The 14,322-nt window shown below is 36.6% G+C and overlaps 1 pseudogene; it reads right to left on the bottom strand.

Annotated features, from left to right (window-relative positions):
* LOC119510618 overlaps positions 1 to 13,604 on the bottom strand; it is a 30,188-nt pseudogene extending 16,584 nt beyond the window's left edge.
* Positions 13,605 to 14,322: the final 718 nt, after the last annotated feature.

The raw sequence follows: 14,322 nt of genomic DNA, 5'->3' as shown, positions 1-14,322 counted from the left end.
CACAGTTTGTCTCTGCCACTGACCCACAAGTCCTTGGTATTGGCATATGGCTCCTGAGACTTGCAAGTGGGTCCCTCTTCCAGGCCATGCAGCCCCTGCTCCTCTGCTGAGGGATGACTGTGCTATGTCACAGGTGAGTGCCATCCCACCAGGGTGGTTCTGGGCTGCTGGTCTGTGTAGGGAGGCTCCCAGTCTGCTGAAATGATGGCTGAATAGGGCTTTGTTAATTCACACTTCTCCACCTTCCCAACTCTGGGACAATCAGCTGACATTGCAGGGAAGGCTAATGTCCATGCCCACTTTTGTGGTGTTTGCCTGTTATTTGAAACACTTCCATCACACTGGGTTGTCTGGGGCAGCTCTGGGCTATGGGGCTGGCGATGGGCAGGAGTGTTTCCTGTCCACCAGGATGATGGCTGTGAGCAGACACCCCCTTTTTCTTGGGAATTTGTGGTGTTTAGTGAATTTTCACAGCCACTGGATTATTGCCTGTTGTCTCAGAGCTCTCTTAGTTCTGCTCTTGTCTTGACCTGCCCAAATTGCAAGTCTTTGAAGCTTTCTGTATTGGGCTTCTTAGAGTAATTGTTTTAGAAAAAGAAAAAAGGTTTAAAAAAAAGGGGGGCCCTCGTGACAGATCTAATGAGTTATTGAAATACTAAGAGACAAAGCAATTAGGGCCATTAAGGAAAGGACCACAGGGCAGAGAGATCAGCTTTTCTTCGGGATCTGCATATGAGCCTCAGGGCCTGAGCTCTGCCCTTCCCCTTTCTATGTTCACCAGAACTCCAAAAATCCTCCACTTTTATTTTGGAGTTTTTTGTGCTGTTTTTTTCCATGCCTGTTTCCTCTCTGCTGGGCTGGCTGCTCTCAGATTCTCTGGTGTCTGGTCTCAGTCTATCTATGGTTGGAGTTTGGATCAGTAGAATGAGTTTCTGATAAGGGCTGCCACTGCAGTTCTCCCTTCTCCTTCCCGGAGCTGACAGCCCCTCCTCCCATGGGACTGAGCCTGGCAGGGAGGGGTGCGGGTCCCCTGGCCACAAAATCTGACAGATTTCGCTGATCTCAGCAGTTCGACGTGTTCATGAGTGTTGTATGAAGTATGCCCAAAGTCAGATTGCTCTGTGGTGTCCAGTCCACGCAGTTCCTGGCTTTCTACCTACTTTCCTGGAGGAGTAACTAAAACATACAGCTCACCAGTCTGCCATCTTGCCCTGCCTCTTGCTTATCATTTTTAATTGTTAATACATTTACCTATAATAAAGTCCAGTTCATTGGAATGGCATAAATTGCTTTCCATTGTCTGATCCATGCTTACAACTCAGTTCAATCTCCAATATCCCTAACCCCCAATCACTCCATGTTCTATCTGTATTGAAAGAATTGCAGATTCAAACTTGAGCAATTTTTATATATTGTGCTCCCTTTTCTGGAATGATGGCTTAGTAAACTCCTGTTAACTCTCTCTTATCCTTCCAGTCCTGCATCAGGATCACCTCCTATAGGAAGTTACTTTTGATTCTCCCCCGTCACTGACCTATAAGAGAGTAGATCAATATTTCCATTGTGCCATCTCTATACCTTGTACTTACCTCATTTATGGCACTTTCAGTCTCTATTGCAGTCACCATTTTTACAAATTTATTTCTTCCTGTAGACTGTGAATTACTAGAAAAGAATAACAAAGATTAATTGTTATTCTTAGAGGTTTAATATGTTTCCTTAAGTAAGTTTGTGTGAATTATTGAATTAATGAATAATTTGGTATAAGCAATACACCGGTTTGTATACATTATGTACCCCAGAAAAGCCATATTCTTTAATGAAATCTTGTGGGGGCAGACTGATTAGTCTGTTGATTATGGCAGAACCTCTGATTAAATTATTTCCAAGGAAGTGTGGACCCCACCCATTCAGGGTGGATCTTAATTGTTTCACTGGACTACTTACAGCTCTGGAGCCAGAGCTGATGGAGATGCTTAGAGATGCTTGGAGTTGCAGACAGAAGGATGTTTGGAGATGCTAAGCTGAGAGATGAAGCCCAGAGTTTGCCCTGGAGAAGCTACGAGAGGACCCCCAGATGCTCAGACAGAAATGCCCTGGGAGAAAGAAACAAGGATGCACAGGAGCTGAGTTAGAGAATCTAAGAGAGAAACAGAGAGAAATTTTGGAGGAAGCCATTTTGAAACAAAACCCAGGAGCAAAGAATGAGCAGAGGTCAATTGCATGATATACCAGCTGACAGATGTGTTCTGGGCATCATCAGCCATTCTTCAGTGAAGGTATCCTCTTGTTGATGCCTTAGTTTAGACATTTTATGGCATTAGGACTGTAAATTTGTAACCAAATAAACCCATTTTATAAAAAGCCAATCTATTTCTCGTATTTTGCATAATAGAAGCATTAGCAAACCAGAACAAGTAATAAAAATTAAAGTACACAGGCAGCTACTGATCAATTTTGTATTAGTCAAGCTTCTTAGAAGAGATAGAATTCATGCCAATTTCCAATTGATAGGACTTATAAAAGTATAAAATGAGGAAGGAGCTCTTTGGGAAAAGAGAGTAATAGGTGCAAAATCATAGAAAGACATTTATTTAATGCAGGAACACAGAATATTTATTTGGTTACTTTATACATCTTCACACTCAGCTAAGGAATCTCAAATCTATCTTGTAAGCAACAGAGTATTAGGAGAATTTATTTAGAGTTAACAAATAACAAAAGTTAGTGTCTTAAACTTCCATTCCCATCTATGAAAAAGCAGTTGCTATAGGTCTTGCCTCGTCCTTGTAAACAAACAGAAAACCGGCAAAAAAAAGTATATGTAACAACTGTTTTTGCAGACAGTGGACAAGAGACAGTGCAGAACTATGATCCCTGAAAAAAGGTAAACATATGAGGTGAGCACAGAATTCTGTCAAGAGTCAATTTCCAGACTGCATCATAAGGAAAGGGAACCTAAACAGAGTAGGCAAAATTGCTGATGTGCAAAGACTAATATTTCAGTTCAGAGAAGTTGTGGTACCTAGAATTTGGGGGGAAGAGTACTGAAATGGAGAAAGATAAGCAAAGAAATCACTCCAGAAATATGCATGGGTACATGTAATGTTTTGGCTGAATAACTATTTTACACAAGTGTAAAAGTTCACTGGGCAAGTATGAGACAAATACGGGGAGCAACAACAATAATCTGGTACTAAAAGTTAATTCAAAGATTACACAAGCCTGTGAATTCTTCAGATTCCCAACAGTCAGAGTTTAGAGACTTTATTGAAAAAAAAACTGAGTTATTCAGTTCAGACTCCAGAAGGATCAATTCCAAGTGGTGGGACTAAATTAGCCTGAAAGTAAAGACTATTCAAGACCTATCTAATAAATGTAAAAACAAGCTTGAAAGGATCAAGTTTATATGCAAAATTTAACTGTCTGCCAGAAAAAATGCCAAATATACAATGTCCAAAATCCAGTGAAAATTGCTAGACACCCAAGAAACAGGAAAATATGATACATAACCAAGAGAAAAAGCAGTCAATAGAAACAGAGCCATAATTGGCAGACATGATGGAATTGGGAGGACAATTAACTAATTAATTTAAAAACTTGTAAGTATGCTAAGAATATAAAGGAAAACAACATAATGAGAAGAGAAATAGAAAATATATAGAACAATGAAATTTTAATATATGAAAATTATTGTACCTAAAATTAAAATTCCACTGTAGAGTATTAATAGCAGATTATATTCTACAGGAAAAAAAATGTATTAAGACTTGAAAACACAGCAATAAAACAATCCAAAATGAAGTATAAAGGATAAAAGATTGAAAAATAGAACAGGATGTCAGTGTAGCTTAAGCCAAGTAGTATAGCATACATGTAAGTGAAATCTCAGAAGAGGAGTGATGGCTGAAAGAAATAGTTGAAGAAATAATTGCCAAAAGGTTCTGAATATCATGACAACTATAAATCAGCAAGTCCAAGAAGTCAATGTACCCCAAGCAGAATAAACACAGAGAAAACAACAGCAAGGCATAGTATAATCAATTTTTGAAAACTATTGATAAAAAATAAATATGAAAAACACCCAGAAAAAGTAAATTTTATACAGATGAACTAAGAAAAGAATGGGAGTAGATTTCTCATTAGAAATGTTCAAAGACAGAAAAAATAGAACGTCTTTAAAGTACTTAAAGAAAATAATGGTGTAAACCTAGAAGACTATACTCAATGAAAAATCTTTCAAAAATGGAAGAGAAAAAAATGACACCACATGGAAATTTGAATTTACACAAAGAAATGAAGAACAAAAAATAGCAAGCACATGAGTAAATACAAAAGGCATTATTTCCTTAGTTTTAATTTATTTAAAGCTAATTGACTATTTGAAGCACAAATAATTACACAGAGCTCTCATGTTTATAACATCTATAGAAGTTAAATGCAATACAAAAATTGCACAGAGGCAAAAGGGTAAGAAGAATGCTGTTGAAAAGTTCTTCCAATACAAAGTGAAATAATTACTTGAAATATATTAAGTTATATTTTCAACACAAGAGCAACTACTAAAAAAGAAAGATATAAGTAATAAGCTAGTCATGGAAATAAAATTGAATGCTAAAAAATCATTAATCCAAAAGAGAACAGAAAAGAGATAAAGATTATAAAGAGCAGTGGGACAAATAAAAAATAACATATAAATAATTGCATGAAATATGTGACTTAATTTTCCTTTTGATTTCTTCTTTCAGAAAACATCAGCAAAGAAGACCAGACAATGGACATACTGGACAAAGATTTTTTTAAATGATAATATACTCAAATAGATGAAGTAAAATACAGAGAAACAACTAAAGGCTATCAGGAAAACAATGAATGAACAATGTAGGAATCTCACTGAAGAGACAGAAATTTTTAAAAGAACCAAACAGAACTACTGAAGTTGAAGACCACAATAACTGAAATGAAAAAATTCCCAGGAGATTCCAACAACAGATTGGAACTGGCAAAAGAAAGAATCAGCAAACTTGAATACAAGAAACTTTGAATGAGTTAGGCTGAGGAGCAGAAAGAAAAAGAATTCTAAAAAGTGAAAATAGCCTAAGATCACTCTGGAACACCATCAAGGATACCAAAATACATTATGGGAGTCCTAGAAGGAGAAGAAAAAGAGAAAGGTTCAGAGGGACTAGTCAAAGAAGTAATGATAGAAAATTTCCCAAACTTAGCAAAAGAGGTAAAAATTCACATCCAAGAAATGAAGAGAACACCAAACAGGATAACCTTGAAGAAAAATATGTCCTGTCACATACTAATCAAACTGCTTAATGCAGAGGACAAGGAGAGAGTTCTGAAAACTGAACAGAAAAGCAATGTGCCATATACAAAGGATTCTCAATTAGATTGAGTGCTGATTTCTCATCAGAAACTATGGAAGCAAGAAGGCAGTGACTTGAAATACTTAAAGTGCTGAAGGAAAGCAACTGCCAGCCAACAATTTTATATTTGGCAAGACACTCTTCCAGAAATGAGGGCGAGAGTAAGACATTCTCAGATAAACAAAAGCTGAGGGACTTCATCATCACTAGACTAGCCCTACAAGCAATGTTAAAGGGAGTTCTTCAGATTGAAAAGAAAGGATAATAGACAGTGTTCAAAGCAGCCTGAAGAAATAAAGACCTGCGGTATAGGTAACCATGTGGGTAATTAGAAATGCCAGTACTATTATATTATATTGTATTGTTTTGTATATAATTCCACTGCTTACTTCCTACAGGTGCTAATATGCAAATGCATAAAAAATAATGGTAAATCCAAGTTTTTGCAATTTAATATACAAAGATATAAATGGTAACAAGCACAAAAAATGGTGGCAGGACAGAGGGTATAAGAAATGTATATATGCATGCTACTGAAGTTAATTTGGTATCAAACCAGATATTATTGTTATATATTTAGGATGTTAAATTTCAACCCCATGGTAACCACAAAGAAAATAGATGAAAAATATATCCATATGCAAGTGGGAAGGCACTCAATATGGTACAACACAAAAAATGCAAATAAATATAAAAGTAGGCTTTGATGGAAGTGAGGGACAAAAAAGTATAAGACTTCCAAAGGATAAACAGCAAAATAGCAGAGGAAAGACCTTCATTATCACTAGTGACTTTAAATGTAAATGGATTAAACTCTCCAGTCAAAAGTCAGAGATTTGCAGAAAGCATGACCCAACTATATGCTGTCTGCAAGAGACTCACCTTAAAGTCAAAGATACAGTAGGTTGAGAATGAAAGGATGGAAAAATATATATACCATACAAGTAGTAACCAAAAGGAGCTGGGATGTCTCTACTAATATCAGATAAAATAGACTTTAAGTTAAAAACAGTTTTGAGGGACATAGATGGTCACTATATACTGATTAAGGGGACAATTCAACAGGAAGATGTAACAATTATAAATATATGTTCACCTAACAACAAAGACCCAAAATATATGCAGCAAATATTGACAGATTTGAAGGGAGAAATTGACAGTTCTACATTAATAGTAAGACACTAATACATCGTTCTCAATAATGGATAGAACATCTTGTCAAAAGATCAGTAAGGAAGTACAGGGCTTGAATGACACTAAATTAACTAGAACTTATAGAAATATAAAGAATACTGCACCCAATGAAAACAGAATATACATCCTTCTTGAGTGCATATGAATCATTCTCTAGGATAGACTATATGTGGGTCACAAAACAAGTTTCAATAAATTCAAAAATATTGAAATCATACAATGTATATTATCCAATCATAATTGAATGAAGATAGAAATAAAAAAACAGAGTGAGAAAAGGAAAGTTCACAAATATGTGGAAATTAATCAACATACTCTTAAAACAACCAATGCGTTAAAGAGGAAATCACAAGCAAAATTACAAAATATCTTTAGTCTAATAAAAATGAGCATACAACATACCAAATCTCATGGGATTCAGCAAAGTGCTGAGAGGGAAATTTTTAGTTCTAAAGATGTACACATTAAAAAAGAAGATACACTGCAAATCAGAGACCTAACCTAAATACTGGAAGAACTAGAAAAAGAAGAGCAAATTAAACCCAAAGTTAGCAAAAGGTAGGAAATAACAAGACCACAGCATTGATAAATGAAATAGAAAACAATAGAGAGAATCAACAAAACCGAAAGTTGTTTCTTATAAAAGGCAATAGAATTTACAAACTTTTAGCTATACTGATGAAGAAAAAAGAGAGATGATTCAAATAACTAAACCTTCTTTGCAGAAATGGAAAATCAAATTATTGAATTTATATGGAAACGTAAGGAGCCTTAAATAGCAAAGCCATGTTGAAGAAGAACAAAGTTAGAGGACTCACATTCCCCAATCTCAAAACTATTACAAAGCCACAGTAATCAAAACAGCATAATACTGGCACAAGAACCTACTTATAGCCCAATGGAAACAAATTGAGAGTTCAGAAACCAACCCTCACATTCATGACCAAGTGATTTTTGATAAGAACACAAAGAAACTTTTGGGGTTATAGAAATGCTTTTTTATTTTGATAGTGGTAGTATTTATATGGGTATACACATTTCTTAAAATTCATCTCATACCTTTGATATGTGTGATGAATTATAAATAGATTTACCTCAATACAGCTGATTAAAATAAATGTATTAGGAAGTTAAATATGGCAACATTTAGGACAGTTGAGAATAGAAAGTTTCAGGAAGACAGGTTAAAGTCTACTTTAGTATTTGAGGCAACAAGGATCTGATTTCAATGGGAAGAGAAGGGATGGGAAAACGGACAGAGGCAAACTGTCGACTAAACGTAATAAATATTGAGAAAAGCAGGCATATTATAAATGTACTGCTCGATGAATGTATCCATGTCAGTGGGACCCAGATCAAAAAAATATTATATTAACCAGCCCACTAGAAGCATTTTCCATGCATCTTCCCCACTTAAACACTATCTTGGCTTAAAACTATAGTTTTGTTTCTTTTGAACTTTATGTGAACTGAATCATATCATGGGTGGCCACTTTCACTCAATATCATGTCTGTTAGGTTTTTCATTGCATGTAGGAATAGATCATTGATTCTTTATTACTATATTGTATTTCATTAACTTGAACACATATTAATCCATTCAACCACTGGTAAGATACTTGGGTTGTAATCAGATTAAGGCTGTTACAAATAATACTTATATTCTTTCTTATATAATAAATGACAATGATAACAAAACAAATTATACATGTCTTTCAGTTATGTACTTACACATTTCTCTATAACTTATATTGATAGATCATAGATTGTACTTATTTCAGCTTTAGTATGTACTACTGGTGAACAGTTTTCCACATATTTGTCAATAATTTGTATTGTTTGTTTTGTTCTTTTTGGCCATTACTGTGGGTGTAGTTTTAATTTTCATTGCCTCTATGACTAATGAAGTTGAGCAACTGTCCATTCATTTATTAACCATTTGGATATTTTACTTTGTGAAGGGCCTGCACAGTCTTTAGTCCAATTTACCAATATGTTTCCTGTATGATTAGTGCTTTGGAGGAACTTTGTCTACCTACAATGCCTACACTGCTCTACTAACAGGAGGGGTCTTGGGTTTGGATTGACAAACTTACAAGACATAGTAGCTTCAGCCAGTTCCATGTTTACTTAGTTTTAAGAAAGAATACAAGATATGATATAAAACAACACAAGAGGTAAGTTGCCATGGTAGGAGGGGCTTCATGACTCTTGAGCACAACTTCAAATCCTCAGTCATTCCACATGTAAGACATGCCTGTGAAGAGAGATGAGTCTGAATATATGAGGACAATCTCAGTTTAGGAAAGTCATAAGTTATGGGGTCCTTTGTCTTTGGTTAATCATGTAGATCCTGCAGTTGTATGTGATTAACCTGGATTCTATGTGGCACATATATCTCATTAATACAGTTCCTTACTAAGTAATAACAACCTCAACAATAGCATATAGTTTTCTAGATTCTCATTTATCTTGGATCCAGTATAGGTAAATTCAACAATTCATCGAATTAATGTCCAAGAAGAATTTATCAAAGGTGTAGTAGTACTCATGTACCCCAACAAAAGACATGTCTTAATCTTAAACTGCATTCCTATAGGTGTGAACCTATTTATAAATATGACTCTTTGAAGATGTATTATTGGTTAACACGTGGACTCACTTGTGAACTAGGTCTTCTTCTATCCTGTTTAGGAATGGCTAAACTGAATTACAGTGAGCCTTACTCTATATTACTGGAGGCCTTAACAGAAGCTAGAAGTCAGAGACAGCCACAGGAAGAGACCAAGGACATTGCCATGTGACTGGAGGCCGAGATGCAAGACACATAATCCTAAGGATTGCAGTAAGCCAGCACCAGAACACTACAGACTTTGGGGAATAAGCCTGGCCTCAATGCCTTGATTTTGGACTTGTGGTATTTCAAACTGTGAGACAATAAATTCCCACTGTTCTAAGCCAACCCATTGTGTTGCATTTGTCTTAGCAGTTCTGGCAAACTAAGACAAAGGGGAAATGCCTTAGACACTCCAGATCCAGAATCAGCTGTTTACCCTATCCTTCCAGTTCAACCCATTAATACCTCCTTCCAACTTAGTTATTAGGCATTTTCTTATACTAATTAGTACAACACTTCTACAATATTTGATGAACAAAAATGGACATATTGAAACTGCAAAACATGCAAGGACCTTTATCATCCATCTCCCCTTTTATCCACTATTACTTGAAATACCACACAATGGGTCGATGGCTTAAACAATAGGAATTTATTAGATAACAGTTTTGAGGCTAGGAGAAGTCCAAAATCAAGGCATCAGGAAGGTGATGCTTTCTCCCAGAAGACTGTGGTGTTGTGGGGCCAACTGCCAGTGATACTTGGGTCCATGTCTGTTCTGTCACATGGCAATGCACATGGCAACACCCTCTCCATTCTTTTCCAAGTTCTGTTGAGTTTCAGTTTCTGCTCCTCTGCATGGCTTTCTCTTCATAAAACCTCCAGTATCTGGATTAAAGCCTACCTCATTTCGTTGGGCCACACCTTAACAAAAATAACATCTTTCAAAGGTCCTTCCACAGGACAAGTTTGTCTTTCAAAAGGGCCCTTCCTGCTGTCACATCAAGTAATGCATGAGTCAGAGTTCCCAATGGATGCCATTGTGTGGTAGTGTTGATGTTTGCCAGGGTCTCCATGCAACTGCATAGCAAACACCTCTGAAACCTTTTGGACCTTGGAATGATGTGGTCCAAAATGGACTCTTTGGACAACAGCATGTAAGTCTCTAAAAGTTTGGTTTTATTCCCAATTCCATGAAAATTCAAATTTCTTTCTAAAATGCTCAATTGTAGTACGTACACTAAACCAACATTCAAATAGCCTTCTTTCTTATCCATGTAATCTGCAAAGACAGTACTTTATCCCATATGCACTGTGGAGTGTCTCTTGTGGCCTCTGTACAATTTATTCCCCCCAAAATTTTTAGGATTGGTGAGGTCCTGTGTTTTAGCTGGACTGATTAGCATTCTTGGTTTGTCATACACGTCACTATAGTTCATAATTCTTATGTGACTTATTCCTCTAAGAGATAAATTCTTACAATATCAACATAGTGAACTAGCTTATACTCTTTATAGGGATTAAATCTTGGTCTTATTTATTCAAGGTTTGTCTCTACACCAGAGGATTTACCTATCTCAAACATGTATTGGAGGCTTTCCCAAGGGACTGAAAATTGTAAATGACTTTCTTCTGAAATTGGAATAAAATATAAATACTTGATCAAATTTAAGTAGCATACCAGTCACCTTTACCTCACAGCACTTCTCGAGCAGTTTTCACCATACCCAGCACAGAAAAATCTATTTGGTCCACAGTAGTTCATATTTGATCTCCAGGAACCATCTTTTTTTCTTAGAGGCTAGATATGGCTTTTAGTTAATTAGTCCATGGGGTAAATATCCCTATTTCTACCATCTCTTTAATCAAAGCATAAATTTATGTTGTCTTCCTAGGATGTTGTGTCATTTAATATTCACTCAGAGAAGAGTCTGTACAATTGTAAAAGTTCCCATTTGCACGTCAAATTAGAAATAAGTTGAGGCAGACTTGACTAATATCTGTGTTCTGGTTTGCTAATGCTGCCATTATGCAAAATATCAGAAATGGGCTGGCTTTTTTTTAAAGGGGGGTTTATTAGGCTACAAAGTTACAGTTCTAAGGCCACAAAACTGTGCAAACTAAGGCTGATATCAATAAAAAGATACCTTCACTGAAGAATGGTATCTGGAACATCTCTGTCAGCTGAGAAGGCATGTGGCTGGCATCCCCCTTGCTCCTGGGTTGTGTTTCAAAATGGCTTTCTTCAAAATGTCTCTGGGCTTCATCTCTTAGCTTAGAATCTCCAAACATCTTTATGTCCACATCTCCAAATATCTTTCCACCTCAGCATCAGGATCTGCTCTTAGCTTCTCCAAGCACTTCACTGAGCTTCTCTAAGTACTTCAGTGAACTAATCAAGACCCACCCTGAATGGACAAGGTCCACACCTCCATGGAAATAATCTAATCAAAAGTATCTCCTACCATTGTGTGAGTCACATCTCCATGGAAACAACCTAATCCAAATATCCCACAAGAATGGATTAAAACATGGCTTTTGGAGGGACATAATATATCCAAACTGACACAATCTGATTTTAAATAAGCAGTCTGTGGCAAAACCCTCCATTCTCACAATGTATCAAATCCAACAATGCTTTCATGTAGGGGTAACACTTCAAAAGGGTATCTCTTCCTTTTACATTTTCCAATTTGTAATTTCATATAACTCTGGATATCTGCTACCACAGCATCACATTTCCCTCAAGGTTTTATCTTTGTTCCTCTACTATTGTCTTCTGTCCCTTGCTGGTATCATCAGGTATTGTGTTCCAGTTTCTGGTAATCCCAGAAAACTCTACTACCTCAAGCTATTCATCTTAGACCAAGCTTATAGCTTCATATTTCCCTGCTGAATTGAGCAAGTAGACCTCAACCCTCTTGTATTCTATTATCTTAAAAGATGAAGTATACTCTGCATCTTGCTCTTGCACTTTATTTTTCCAATCCTTTTTAACAAGAGTAAATGGAACAAATTTTCAGGATCTTCTCAGTGATGCAAGTGCAGTTGCCTGAGCTACCAGAAGTTTTCTACCTCCCAGCCAGCAAAAATGCACCACAAAATTTTATATAGTATCTCCACTAATTTTTTTCTTTTCATCTTATTTTTATTAGCAATAAAATAACTCCATGTGTCTAAGCCACCTTTGACTATTCCTTTAATAGCACAAATATTTCTTCTGTTATTGAAGCTCAGGAGTAGCTGCTTTCTAGAAAGATTGTCATGGCTATTCTGTTCTCCAAAAAGGAAAATTATGTAAGGGTACTAAGCCTGATGAACTAACCTTATCACTGTAATTATCAACTATCTTTGTAGGGATCTTTTATTTACTATTAGGTGAAAGAATTGGGCAGGCATCCTCTTTAGGATGCTGCCTGTTCCAGTTTGCTAAAGCTGCCAGAATGCAAAATACCAGAAATGGATTGCACTTTATAAATTGGGTTTATTAGGTTACAAATTTACAGTTCTAAAGCCACAAAAGTTTCCAAACTAAGGCATCAAGAGGATACCTTCACTGAGAAAAGGCTGATGGCATCCAGAACCCCTCTATCAGCTGGAAAGGCACGTGGCTGGCATTAGCTGGTTCTTTGCTTCTGGGATCTGGATTCAAAATGACTTTCTCCAAAAAGTCTCTGGGCTTCTGTCTCTCTTAGTTTCTCTCAGTTCTATGCTTGGTTCTACTGGGGCATTTCTCTCTAAGCATCAGGGGGTCCTTTCTTACTTCTCTGGGGCAAATTCTGGGCTTCATCTCTTAGCTTGGCATCTCCAAATATCCTTCTGTCTGCATCTCCCAGCATCTTCAAGCATATGGTCTGTGCCAGCTCTTAGCTTCTCCTGGGGGCAAACTCTGGATTACATATTATAGCTTTTCTCCAAATGTATCTCTCACCTTCTATGAGTTCCTTCTCTCCGTGAGCTCTCTTAAAAGACTCCAGTGATCTAATTAAGATGCCCTGAATCAGCAGGATAACACCTCCATGGAAATAATCTAATCAAAAAGTCTCACATATAGTTGGATGGGTCACATCTCCATGGAAACATTCAAGCAAAAGTTCCCACCCTACAAGATTGCATTAAAAGATCATGGCTCTTCTGGGGTCCATAACACCTTCAGACCAGCACACTGCCTTAACCATTGCAAAAGGGGTGCATCATTATTTAGAATGAGAAATACATACTAAAGTTCATAGTAACAGATCAAACAATTCCCTCCATTCAGTTACATTAAAATATTACTGCCTTGACTATTCACTCTGAGTTTACGTGCTAACAAAAACTCACCAGATTTCTGGTATTATTTTTTGCAACGGTGTCCCAATTATTTGATTATTTAACTCTCACCTGGTCTTGTCCTCCACCTCTTTGACAGTGATCATGCTGACTTCTGGTTGCCCAGGTAAATACATGTGCCTCAGTTCCCAGCAAAACATCTTATATTTCATCCTCTATTTTATGTATTTGTTTTTCCTGAATAAGTCTATTTAGTATCTTTATGTTCCCCTTATAAAGTTTCAGTTTTGTTAATGCTATTAATAGCAATCAAGCAATATTTCTAGGTTTTTATTTTCCTTTTTTGCTCTTATTAATCCATTTTGCTAAATCTTGGAGGCTCAAAGCAGTATTATCTAGATTCCATTGATAAGATTTGTTCTTTGTAATTTACCTCAAAAAGTTTCCACTGTCTTAAAACAAGGATGAGTTACTAGCAACACCTGCACCAAAGTCTCAAAAAATTCTCCCTAAACATCCTTCTTTGTATCCTACAAAGTTTCTTTGCCATATTGGGCTGTGGATCTGAAAGGCAATCACTAAAAGCCACTTAATTATAAGACCACAGTAGTAGGCTTCAAGTGTGTAACTTCAATCAAACTCACAAGATGCAATAGGCTTAACCATTGCCAAGTTTATTTAGCTTTAAGAAAGAATACCAAACAGGTAAAGTAGCGGCAGCATTACAGAGTTCTTGGATACAGGCGGCACTTCCAAAGTCCAAATCAATGAATACAAACTGGTGTAAGTGCAGATCACACCAGTCCAGGGAAGGTGCAGGGTCTAGAGTCGCTCAGTTTAAACACCTTTCTTGTCATCTAGCAT

The sequence above is a fragment of the Choloepus didactylus genome, chromosome 1 (assembly GCF_015220235.1).
Source record: "Choloepus didactylus isolate mChoDid1 chromosome 1, mChoDid1.pri, whole genome shotgun sequence".
Lineage (NCBI taxonomy): Eukaryota > Metazoa > Chordata > Mammalia > Pilosa > Megalonychidae > Choloepus > Choloepus didactylus.
The sequence above is the reverse complement of the archived record's forward strand: the minus strand, read 5'-3'. Positions and strand labels throughout refer to the sequence as shown.